Raw genomic sequence first — 11,230 nt, 5'->3', positions numbered from 1 at the left:
TTCAAAACAACTTTATTAGTTATATCATTGCATATAAAAGTAATTATTTTCTTAAGACAAATATCCAGAAGTAGCACTCCTAGAATACATATGTTTTAAGAAAATAGTTATTATTGGGGGCACCTGGGTGGCTCAGTTAGTTAAATGTAGACTGGTGATTTCAGCTCAGGTCATGATCTCATGGGTGGTGGGATCATGAGCCAAAAGCAAGAGTCAGGCACGCAACTGACTGTGCCACCCAAGCACCCCTTCATTTGTCTTTTAACTGTATTGCTAGTTATCTTACTAGCAGAGTGATTATAAACTTTAGGACAAAATAAATAATTTTTAATTTATTGTTTCTGCTTTTGTACTGGTGTCATGAAAATCCAAGCAAGATATCTTCAAGTTACACTACGCTTTTCTGGATGTCTGAGAATCCCTGTATACCACAGGCCCTCTCTGAAAAGATCCTTAAACCCCTGTTGACTATTCTCAGTAAAATATGTCTAACTACATAATTTGTGGCACTCAGTGCAAAATAAAATGCAACAAAGTCCCGCGTTCAAAAAATAATTAAGAATTTCTACTAGTGAAAGCAGAGCATTAAACCAAGCGTGGGTCCCTTCTAAGCATGGGACCACATATGACTGGACAGGTCACATTCCCATGGAGTAGGCCCAGCTTAGCTAATATTAACTAATCAGAGATATTTGACCCAAAGCCCAAAGATCTAGGCTGGCTTATTCCTATAAAGGCTGGTGTGAATACTTTACTCAATAAGATGTGCCATACTCAGTAACAATTGGTAGAATCATTCAGATTCACAGTTTTGGAGAATTTAAGCTTGGGAGAGAGTAGGAGACAAAGAGAAGGAGACAGAGAGCTGGAAAACCTACAGCTTTTCTCAAATGTTTAGCTACTTGACATATCCACCATCACTGCAAAATCCTCTTTCCCTCTACCCTCTGACTTTTACTAGACATTAACCTCTTGTATAAGAGTATTTGGTTGTTTTCCTGGGTGTTAAATTCTAACTAGTTTTAAAAGAGTTCACTAATTTAAGTTACTTTTGTGATTTTTTTGACATCATCACTTTTCATAGATACTTCCTAAATTTTTGGACTGAGACATTAAGTGCATGGTGGGAAGGACAATGAGAAGGAGCAAAAGTCAAAAGTTCTATTTCAGCCAATGTTATATTTGAGATGTCCCCTGGACATTCAAACAGAGATGCCCAGTGCTCTATAGCCCAGGGAGAGGTAAGATACAGGAGATAATAGATTTGGGGATCATTGACATATAAACAGTATTTAGAATTGGGACTGGATACATCTGCCTGAGAATAGTAAGGAGAGAGTTCATAGAGGGGACCAGGAATGGCACCCAGCCACTCAGGATTAAGACTAATGATTGCTGGGATCCCTGGGTGGCTCAGTGGTTTAGCGCCTGCCTTTGGCCCAGGGCATGATCCTGGAGTCCTGGGATGGAGTCCCACATTGGGCTCCCTGCATGGAGCCTGCTTCTCCTTCTGCCTGTGTCTCTGCCTCTCTCTCTATGTCTCTCGTGAATAAATAAATAAAATCTTTAAAAATCTTTAAAAAAAAGAATAATAATTGCTGGGCAATGACATTCTTCATGATATTTGTTTTCCTATTCGGATTCTTTTGATTCCACATTTTTTTTTTACCATAAACAGGTATAATGCTTAAAGCCATAAAAAGTAATTAAAAATTGAAGGTCATTTATTTTTGTTTTTATAGACCTGCCAAAGACCCAGCTTTCAAGCATTCAATTGTTAATTAAAATGTGAAAGGTAACTAATACTTAATACTAACACATTTTATTATATATTAAATGTACTTTCATAAAAATGCAAATGCAAAAAATCCATAATTGGTAAGGATAGTTGTACAGATATTATAGTTTCTATTTTTTTTAAAAAAAGAGGACAGAGCACACTAAATGTGAAAACACTTGATTTTTTTTTTTTTTTTTGAAAACACTTGATAACTAACATGCTTACAGGGCTTTTAGTTTGGGATTTTTGTTTGTTTTTTCTCTTGCCAGAAAGAAAAACCTTCTAAAAATGCTTTCCCTCGGCCTACTGTGAAAGAAAGCACACTGGAAAAAATGAACAAGATAAAAAATAGAAAATTTTACTTCAAATGTCGTTATCATGAATTCAAGTTGCTTAAGGAAATCAAATGTGGGCAAACATGAAAATGTATCCCTACATCACCAGTTCATTTACTCAACAATGATAAACAATACAGACATGTTCTCTGACCTTTTTTGGCTTAAAGTCTGGTGAAAGAGGCAGGTGTTCAACCAAAAAATACTTGAGATGAAATAAAAAGAGAAGGCTTGATGAATGAGGCAATGTGAGGGCACCCATGGAGACTGGAAGGTCAAGTCATCCCCTGTGGGAGAAAGACAGAGAAACCAAGATGTGGAAGATAAATAGTGTGGGAGGCTGAAGAATGTCCCCCAGAAGTATCTGCATCTTAATGTCTAGAACCTGTGAATGTCACCTTCAGTGGCGAATGGACTTTGCAGATGTGACTGAGTGAAGGATCTTGAAATGGAGAGAGATCCTGGATTATCTTCATGCCTTCTAGGGGACTGTAGATACCCAGTGCATCAGAAGAAAATGCTTGGCATTCAATATTTTGGAGGAATAATAAGTGAATAGGAATGAAGTCATGAGATTAGGTTGGGGAGAGAGGACAGCGCTAAATTATTCCAGGCCTTGCAGGTATTAAGGATTTTTTTTTTTTAATCACAAAGACTGTAGGAAAAACAAAGAATTTTAAGCAAATGAATGACTTTTTGAAGATTACTTGGGCTCTTGCATGAAGAATATAAATTGTAACGAGGGCAAGAGGGAGATCAGTTTGAGATTATTGGAGGGAAAGAGCTATCTGTTAGAAATACAGGTTCAAAGGAGGGTTCAATAAAGTGGTAAGAGCTGGAGGCCTAGTGGGAGTACTAATGCCAATCATCCATGGGATGGATTCTAGTGACAATGTCTGCATTTATTTTCCCTAATTTATCTTGCAGTACCATTTGATAGATGCTCCAGTGGTTTAGGGTGGTTTTCCACGGTTTTGTAAATATGGAGTGGAGTGAAATATTTTGGCTTGTTTTAGAATCGATTCGATCATCCTGGGGCACCTGAGTGGCTCAGTGGTTGAGCATCTGCCTTTGGCTCAGATCATGATCCTGGGGTCCTGAGATGGAGTCCCACATCAGGCTCCCTCTAGGGGCCTGCTTCTCCTTCTGCCTATGTCTCTGCCTCTCTCTGTGTGTGTCTCATGAATAAATAAATAAAATCTTTTAAAATATTAATCATCCTTTAGATAGATTAAGGGTCAACAATCTATGGCCATGGGTTAAATCAATCTGCTACCTCTTTTTGATTTTAGATATTTCTTCCTTTTAACATATGCATTCAATGCTATAAATTTCCCTCTAAGCATTGCTTTTGCTGCATCTCACAAATTTTGATCAACTGTATATTCAATTTAATTTAACTTTAAATTTCTCTTGAGATTTCCTTGACCCATTATTTAGAAGTGTGTGGTTTAATCTCCAAATATTTTGGCATTTTCCATCTCTCTGTTCTTGATTTCTAGTATAATTCCACTGTTCTCTGAGAATATACTTTGTATGATTTCTATTCTTTTAGATGTGTTAAAAGTGTGTTTCATGACCCAGGATGGGGTCTATCTTGGTGAATGTTCCATATGAACTTGAGAAAAAATGTGTATTCTGCTATTGTTGGACAAAATAATCTATAAATGTCAATTAGATCTAGTTGATTGATGGTGCTGTTCACTTCAACTATGTCCTTCCTGAATTTCTGCCGCCTGGATCTGTCAATTACTCATAGAGGGGTGTTAAAGTCTCCAATTATATTAGTGGACCTGTCTACTGCTCCTTGCAGTTCTGTTGGTTTCCACCTCATATATTTTGATGCTCTATTGTTAGACACATGTATGCATTAAGGATTGTGTCTTCTTGGAGAATTGGCCTCTTTATAATTACGTAATGGTCCTTCTAATCCCTGATACTATTTCTTATTTTGAAGTCTGCTCTGCTTGAAATTAATATAGCTATTCCCATTCTCTTTTGATTAGTGTTAGCTCAATATACCTTTCTCTAGCCCATTAACATTTCATTCATCTGTGTGTTTATATTTAAAGCAGGTATCTTATAGACAATATATGATTGGGTCTCTGGTAATCTCAGTCTTTTAATTTGTGTTTCTCAGTGCCTGTTTTTGTAAATAAAATTTTATTGGGCCATAGCTGTTGTGTATTGGTTTGATATGATTTCAAATCCACTTGTTTGTGCCCAAAAATGAAACTGTTTTTAAAAGCAAAGTTGTTTTGATTAAAAGTGAAGTAAGTTGTGACAGGATACTGTCATCTCATCTGTTGTCATTGATAAGCACTCAGTTCAGTTGCCAAAGGGCCCCAATGGGGCTTATCAATAAAAACACATGAAGAAGGTGTGGAAGGAGTACCTGAGAGTGCTTGGTTTGATCTGGGCAAGGTGACACTTTACTGATCTAAATAGCTCTCTGAAGACTTTGGGGGCAATTAGATCCCCCTGAGGTAAAGGTAACTTCTTTAAGGCAGTGATGAAAGCCAAAAAGCAGCCCCAAGACAGATCCTCTTGTCTGTCAACACCAGTGCCATGGTTCCCTAGCAAAGTGCTCTGGTAACAGGGGACTCGTATTTTTGCACTGGCAGCTGGACATTAGTTCTGGATTGGCCAAGCCATCTCTTCAGAAGACCGACTCATACAATGCTACACCTCCACTAAATTTAGACTTCACTCCTTTCATCTTCCTTTGCCAGGAACAATAATGTGATGCCACTGGTTTGGAATTTCTGCTTTCTTTTTAAAGAAACATTTTCTGGTGTGCTATTTTGGCCAGTGAAATTCCTACAGTGAATTTGTATTAAAGAAATTGCTGGCAAACACAAATTAATCGCCTCCTCAAACAAAACAATAGCCATAATCTTTTGTTTATGGGCTGTCTGTGGCTGCTTTCATGCTACAGTGGCAGAGCTAACTAGTGCAGTAGAGATCCTAGAGCCCATAAGGGTGAAAACATTACACCTTGACCCTTTACAAAAAAAGATGGCTGACCCTTGTAAGGTCACTGCCCGCTATTACTTGTTTCTTATCTTTTAAGTGATCCCTTGGGTGATTCCTTGGGTGTTTTGTGGATTCCTTTTCCCCATAGTGGAACCATTCACAAGCCAACTGATAGAAATATAGTAGACAATATGAATATCGTTTTGTCATTTACAAAAAATTGCATCAACACAACAAATGGCCTACCTCTAGCCACCTCTAGGGGGTGATGCACAACTACTCTGGGTTATGTTAGAATTCATTAAATACCGTTTTTAAGAAGTTTCCTGGTGTGTGAAAGGACGTTTCTATATGAATATAATGTATTAATAAAAATGAGTAATATCTAACATAAAAAAAGTATTTCTGGGTTCTGCATCGTGCATTTTCTTCCCACCCACTGCCTACATAAGTTTCTGTAGGCTTAAACCAGCTGACAAATTCTAGTGTTGCATAAATCATATGCTGGCAATTTAAATGTATGGACTTTAAAAAAATTCATGTTATTTTAGAGAGCCAAATGATGAATATAATTCTTCTGTGGTTGGCAATGACATGCTGACATCAGCTTTCACGAAAGAGCTTCTCCGGGCATCCACGGTCTGCCTAACCACAGCTGTGACTTAACAGAGACCTAACATTGCTACCTGCTAATATACTATTGACCCACAGATATTGATGGTGACAGGCCAGCCATTATGCCACAATTAAAAGCTTCTTTCAAATGAGAAAAGAAAAAGCACCCCAAATATAAATTTTAAAATGCAGCATTTAATATTCATGAGAAATGCCCCCAAGATGCTGAGTTTAGCAATTGTATAATGAAAGTGCCACCTTTTTTAGAGAAGGATTATTCCCCACTGTTGCACAATCAAGGAATTTTTAAGTGACCCTATGAGTAAAAGAGAAGGGGGGGAAGGGTGATTACGAATTAATAAAGCATGTAGTACTGTTTGATTACCAGCCACTGCAGTGTGAAATGAGTTGATTTTAGTACAGCTGTGCTGACTGATGGCTATCACCAACTTGCCTCCACGAGTGCCTGATGAGCCGGGCGCACCAGGGGGCTTCTAGGAAGGAGGTGGAGGAAGAGATGAGAAAAAAGCAGATCAGGGCTCTGTGTGGGGGCGAACAGAGTTTCCATCAAGGACGTGGTCAGCCTGCTTTGTGAGCCTGAAATACAAAGCGACTGCAGAGCCTGGCTATCAAATTTAAAAACTTTTTGAGAACAAAGTACACTTGCAAAAATAAAAAGAAATTCTTCATTTCATAGAATCAAATGAAATAGAGTTGCAAGTGGCCTGAGAAAGCAATTAATCAAGTGGTTCTCTGCAATGACTGATTATGAAGATGGTGAAGCACCTACAGGTTTTAAACACAGCCGGGCACTGGCTGACTCAGAACCTCTGGCATGGGGCAAAAAAAGTGTGACTTAAAAAATAAAAATAAAAAAGTCCCTGGTTGGATTGGTCGAATGACCGTCTATCCACACTCCTGCCATGACTTCATCATGAGTAGAATATACTTCTCCACCCTCTCCCTTAAACCATTCCTTATGACTTGCTTTGGGCCATAACATGGGGATGGAAGTGACATTGTCATTGTGCCAATTTCAAACCTACGCCTTCAAGAAGCCTCCCATGTTCATCTACTTGCACTCTTGTGTCTGCACCACGGATACAGAAAAAGCTTCTGGTAGCTTTAGTATACCTGCATAATGAATACACGTGGAAGAGAACCATCCCAGTGGTCCCAACCAATCCATTCACCTGAAGCAGGTGGCAGAGCTAACCCCAGCTGAGCTGAACACATGTGAACAAGCCCAGCAGGACCAACTCAGTGGAGTCACAGACATGGAACAAATAAACGCTTTTTTCTGTATGCAACTGAGATAGTTGGTTGTGCCTCTATTCACAGTGTAGTGTGATATTAGACAACAGATATCTGACACATTCAGAAATTCCAATAATCATTCAGGTGTATTTACTTTTTATCTAGTCCACAGATCAGCATACTACAGACCCTGGGCCAAATCCAGCCAGTTGTAGGTTTTCATAAATACAATGTTATGGGAACACAGACACACCCATTCATTTCCCTATCATCTACCCTTACCTTCTTGCTACAGGGGCAGGGTTGAGTAGTTGCATCAGGGATAGTCTGGCCCCCAAAGCCTAAACTATTTACTATCTGGCTCTTACAGGGAAAATTTGCGGGATCCCTGGGTAGCTCAGCAGTTTAGCGCCTGCCTTCAGCCCAGGGCATGATTCTGAAGTCCAAGGATCAAGTCCCATATTGGGCTTCCTGCATGGAGCCTGCTTCTGTCTCTGCCCCTCTCCTCTCTCTGTCTCTCATGAATAAATAAATAAAATCTTTAAAAAAAAATTTGCTGAGTCCTGATCTAGTCCAAAGTCCTGAATTTTAACATAAGAAACATAGACATAGAAAGAGTAAGTTCTTTTGCCAAAATTCACAGAGCAGAGGTTCTTCTAGAACTCAGGCCCTTAATTCTAATGCAATGTTCTTTACACTATGATACACAGATTTTCCAACATTTCAAAGTTATATTTTAGAAACGGGAGTCTCAAGCAGCTTGTATTTTGCTCTCATCTATGTTTTTTCTCTATTTTTAAAGCTTGCTGCAAGCTAGTTTTCTGATTGAGAAAAATTAACAGATTTATACCAAGGTTATTAATGGAAAAATATTTTTTGTACTCTTATCTCTAGGGTATTTACATTGTAACAAATAACTCTATTTAAGCCCCCCAGGAAAACAATAGAAAACTGGTGTTTTAGATGCCAATAGCTGGCTGATGTCAAAGGTACATGGCAGTCTGCTGGCAACACCTAGGTATATGGTGGACCTTGGCCCCTATGACCTTAACGAGGAGGAATTAAGGCCTATAAATATAATTGAGTGGATTTAGAAGATCCTTGAGCCCAATTAAGAGAACTCCTCAATGGATAAACTTCCCATTCAACAAAAGTTCTTCTAAAAAATTGCTTAATTCAGTAAAAGCTAGTTGCTTTTTTATCCAAAGCAGTCTGCTTGTTAATTCGCAGGATATTAACACAATCCACATGAGTCTCTGTTATAACTAAAGTCAAGGTCTAAAATCAACAATCAGGGATGCCTGGGTGGCTCAGCGGTTAAGTGTGTCTGTCTTTGGCTCAGGGCTGATCCTGAAGTACCAGGATCGAGTTCCACATCAGGCTCCCTGCATGTAGCCTGCTTCTCCCTCTGCCTATGTCTCTGCCTCTCTCTGTGTCTCTCATGAATAAATAAATAATATCTTTTAAAAATAAATAAATAAAAGCAACAATCAGGGTGCATAGGTGGCTTAGTCAGTTTAGCTTCTGAGTTTTGATTTCAGCACAGATCATGATCTCAGGGTCATGGGATGGAGTCCCAAGTCAGACTCTGCACTCAGTGCAGAGTCTACTTGAGATTCTTTCCCTCTTCCTCTCCCTCTGCACCAACCCCCACTGAGTCATGTTCTCTCTCTCTCAAATAAATAAAATGTTTAAAAAAATAAAAAAATAGGGGCACCTGGGTGGCTCAGTTAAGTGTCTTCCTTCAGCTTAGGTCATGATCCTGGGATCCCTCTTAAGCAGGGAGTTTGCTTCTCTCTCTACCCCCCTTCCCCCCACACATGCTTTTCTCCCCCTCAATCTCAAATAAATAAAGAAATAAAATGTTTTTTTTAATATTAAAATAAAAGAAATAAAAATAAAAGCAATGATCAAGAATTGCTTTCACATCTTCCAGTTGAGATAAGATGACTACAGTACATGGAGGCAGTGTGGTCATTTGGGACTTTGAACTCTTAAGAGGAGGTTTTTATTTAGATGTTAAGTTTTAACACCCACTAATCTTCCTTTAAAGAATTCAAAGGGTTTACTGTAATCAGAGCCTGAGTTGAAGCAATATAAGTAATACCCATCTTTCCTCTTAGATTTCTGATAACCCCTCTACTTCTCATTGCTAATAAAAAGGCAGGAATAGGAATATCAATTAAACCAAGCCATTCTTTAAGTCGTGCAGTGATTTTTTTTTTTTTTGGTCAAATTCTTAATCCAGTCTAATTCCTAAAATGTGTCCTCTGGAAGCTGGGCATTCCTTTGAAGTTATTCAAACCCAACCAAAAAGGAGCCTTTCTACCATTGTGACCTATCAATCAGATTAGAATATTTTATAATCAGACGTTATAATTTCTCATGTCTCAGAATCCTAAAGTTGTGTCTCAAGACTTTCATTCCCACAAGAGACCATGATGCACTTGATTTGCAACTTGCCTTATTGATAACATGAATGGAATCTCATTTAATCCTCACAGAAAACAGTAAGATTAATAAACTTTATATGTGGAAACTAAGGCTCAGGCCTGTGAATTTACTTTGCCCAAACTTATATAAATGTTAGATGCTAGGGAATTAAGCTACATAAAACAAATGAAGATTCAATTTGTGAAGATAAATTAAGACCTCCTAGTAGCAGACTCGTTTCCAAAATAAAAACAGTTGTTTTGAAAGATGTTCATTGTACAGATCTTCCTTCAGGTTGGAGGTATTCAAGCTCCCAGCTGCTGAGAGTATTGATGGCTGATGACTCCAGAGCTCAGACCTTGGCCAAAGAGAACCACCTACATTAAGGTCATGCCTTCTCCCCTAAGGCAGCCCTTAGTAGTGGAAGGGGGAAAATACCGAAGTCCAGCTCCCCTGCTTTAGGGCAAAACAATTCAGAAGAGCCACACAAGTTCCAAGGTTTCTGGTGGGATTGACTGAAGCCTCTGTTGTGAGTGCATCTCAGCTGAACATCTCCACTACTCAAACTACTTCCCCCACCCCTCAGGTTACATTGTCACAATAAGCACTCTCCAGTGAATGTTCTGTGGAGTGTCCCAATTGAGTGGGAGCCAGTGATGCAGTCAGTGAAAGAATTCACCCAGGAGAGAACAAAAGAGATAGAAGTTTACTGAATATATCACAAGGGAGCAGTGGGCAGGACCACAGATGGGAGGCTGCCTGTGACAAGACAGTAGTGAGAGGCCATAGTTACAGGGCAGAGTAAGGTAGTATGCAATTTTCACTTTCTTGGTAATCTGAGGAACTGTGTCTGGTTATAAATGGTCAATTAGGGCCTATAGTTATTTTGGGGTAGGTCGTTTAATGAGCCTGTTTGCTTTCCTTGTTTGTATTTGCTTTGTTGTGGCTGTGGGCCCTTTTATCCCACTCAGATTTTCATTGCTCAAGCCTATTGCATCAAAGTGGCCTACATAGACTGCATGCAAAACTCTCCTCAAAGTCTATTTCCCAGGGAACCCAACCTACTAAATAGTCTACTTCACGCCTCAGAAAGACAGTATCTGCAGCAACTAACAATTAAGAAAGACCACACAAGAATCACACTAGCTTTAAAGTTTCTCTAGTTTATAGAATCAAAGAATTTGTGAACTGCAAATGAGTTCAGAGACTAAGTAGGCCAGTGGTTCTCACAGAAAAAGATTAGTGGACATACAAATTATCCTTTCCATGGATCTTAAATCTTACAATGAGGACCAGCTATTATCAACCATCTTCATTTGCAAAACACTCCCTCATAATAGGAACTAATATTAGAGTATGTTTCAAACTTTAATATTTATTCTATCTCTTCATCTTGATAACCATCCCGTGAGTAAAACAATTATTAAGCCATCTTATAGTCAATGGCTCCAGACTTGAAGGATGTGAAGTGACATGCTCTAGGACACAGAGGATGAGAAAATAAAATCAAGTCTTCCTTCCTTCTAATTGTGTTCTTTTTCTCACAAGTCAAGTGGCCTCTGCAGAGTCAGAGGCCAAAGTATATGGATGGACCTTGACTTGCAAAGAATCTGAATCCAAAGCCAGATGAAAAACACTTTTATGGGACAAACAAGGGCATAAAAAGAAGTCAAGGGCTGGCCAATTCATTTATTAATGTAAGTCATTACCCAATCTCAGAGTGTTATTTTAGCTGTTATTACTAAGTTGCCAAATGTGTTTCTTAACGGGATAAGTAAAGGTCTCTTGAATTATTGAACAATTACCAGCTTTTGCCTCTTCAGAAATAATCCTT

This window comes from Vulpes lagopus, chromosome 5 (assembly GCF_018345385.1).
Source record: "Vulpes lagopus strain Blue_001 chromosome 5, ASM1834538v1, whole genome shotgun sequence".
NCBI lineage: Eukaryota > Metazoa > Chordata > Mammalia > Carnivora > Canidae > Vulpes > Vulpes lagopus.
The sequence above is the reverse complement of the archived record's forward strand: the minus strand, read 5'-3'. Positions refer to the sequence as shown.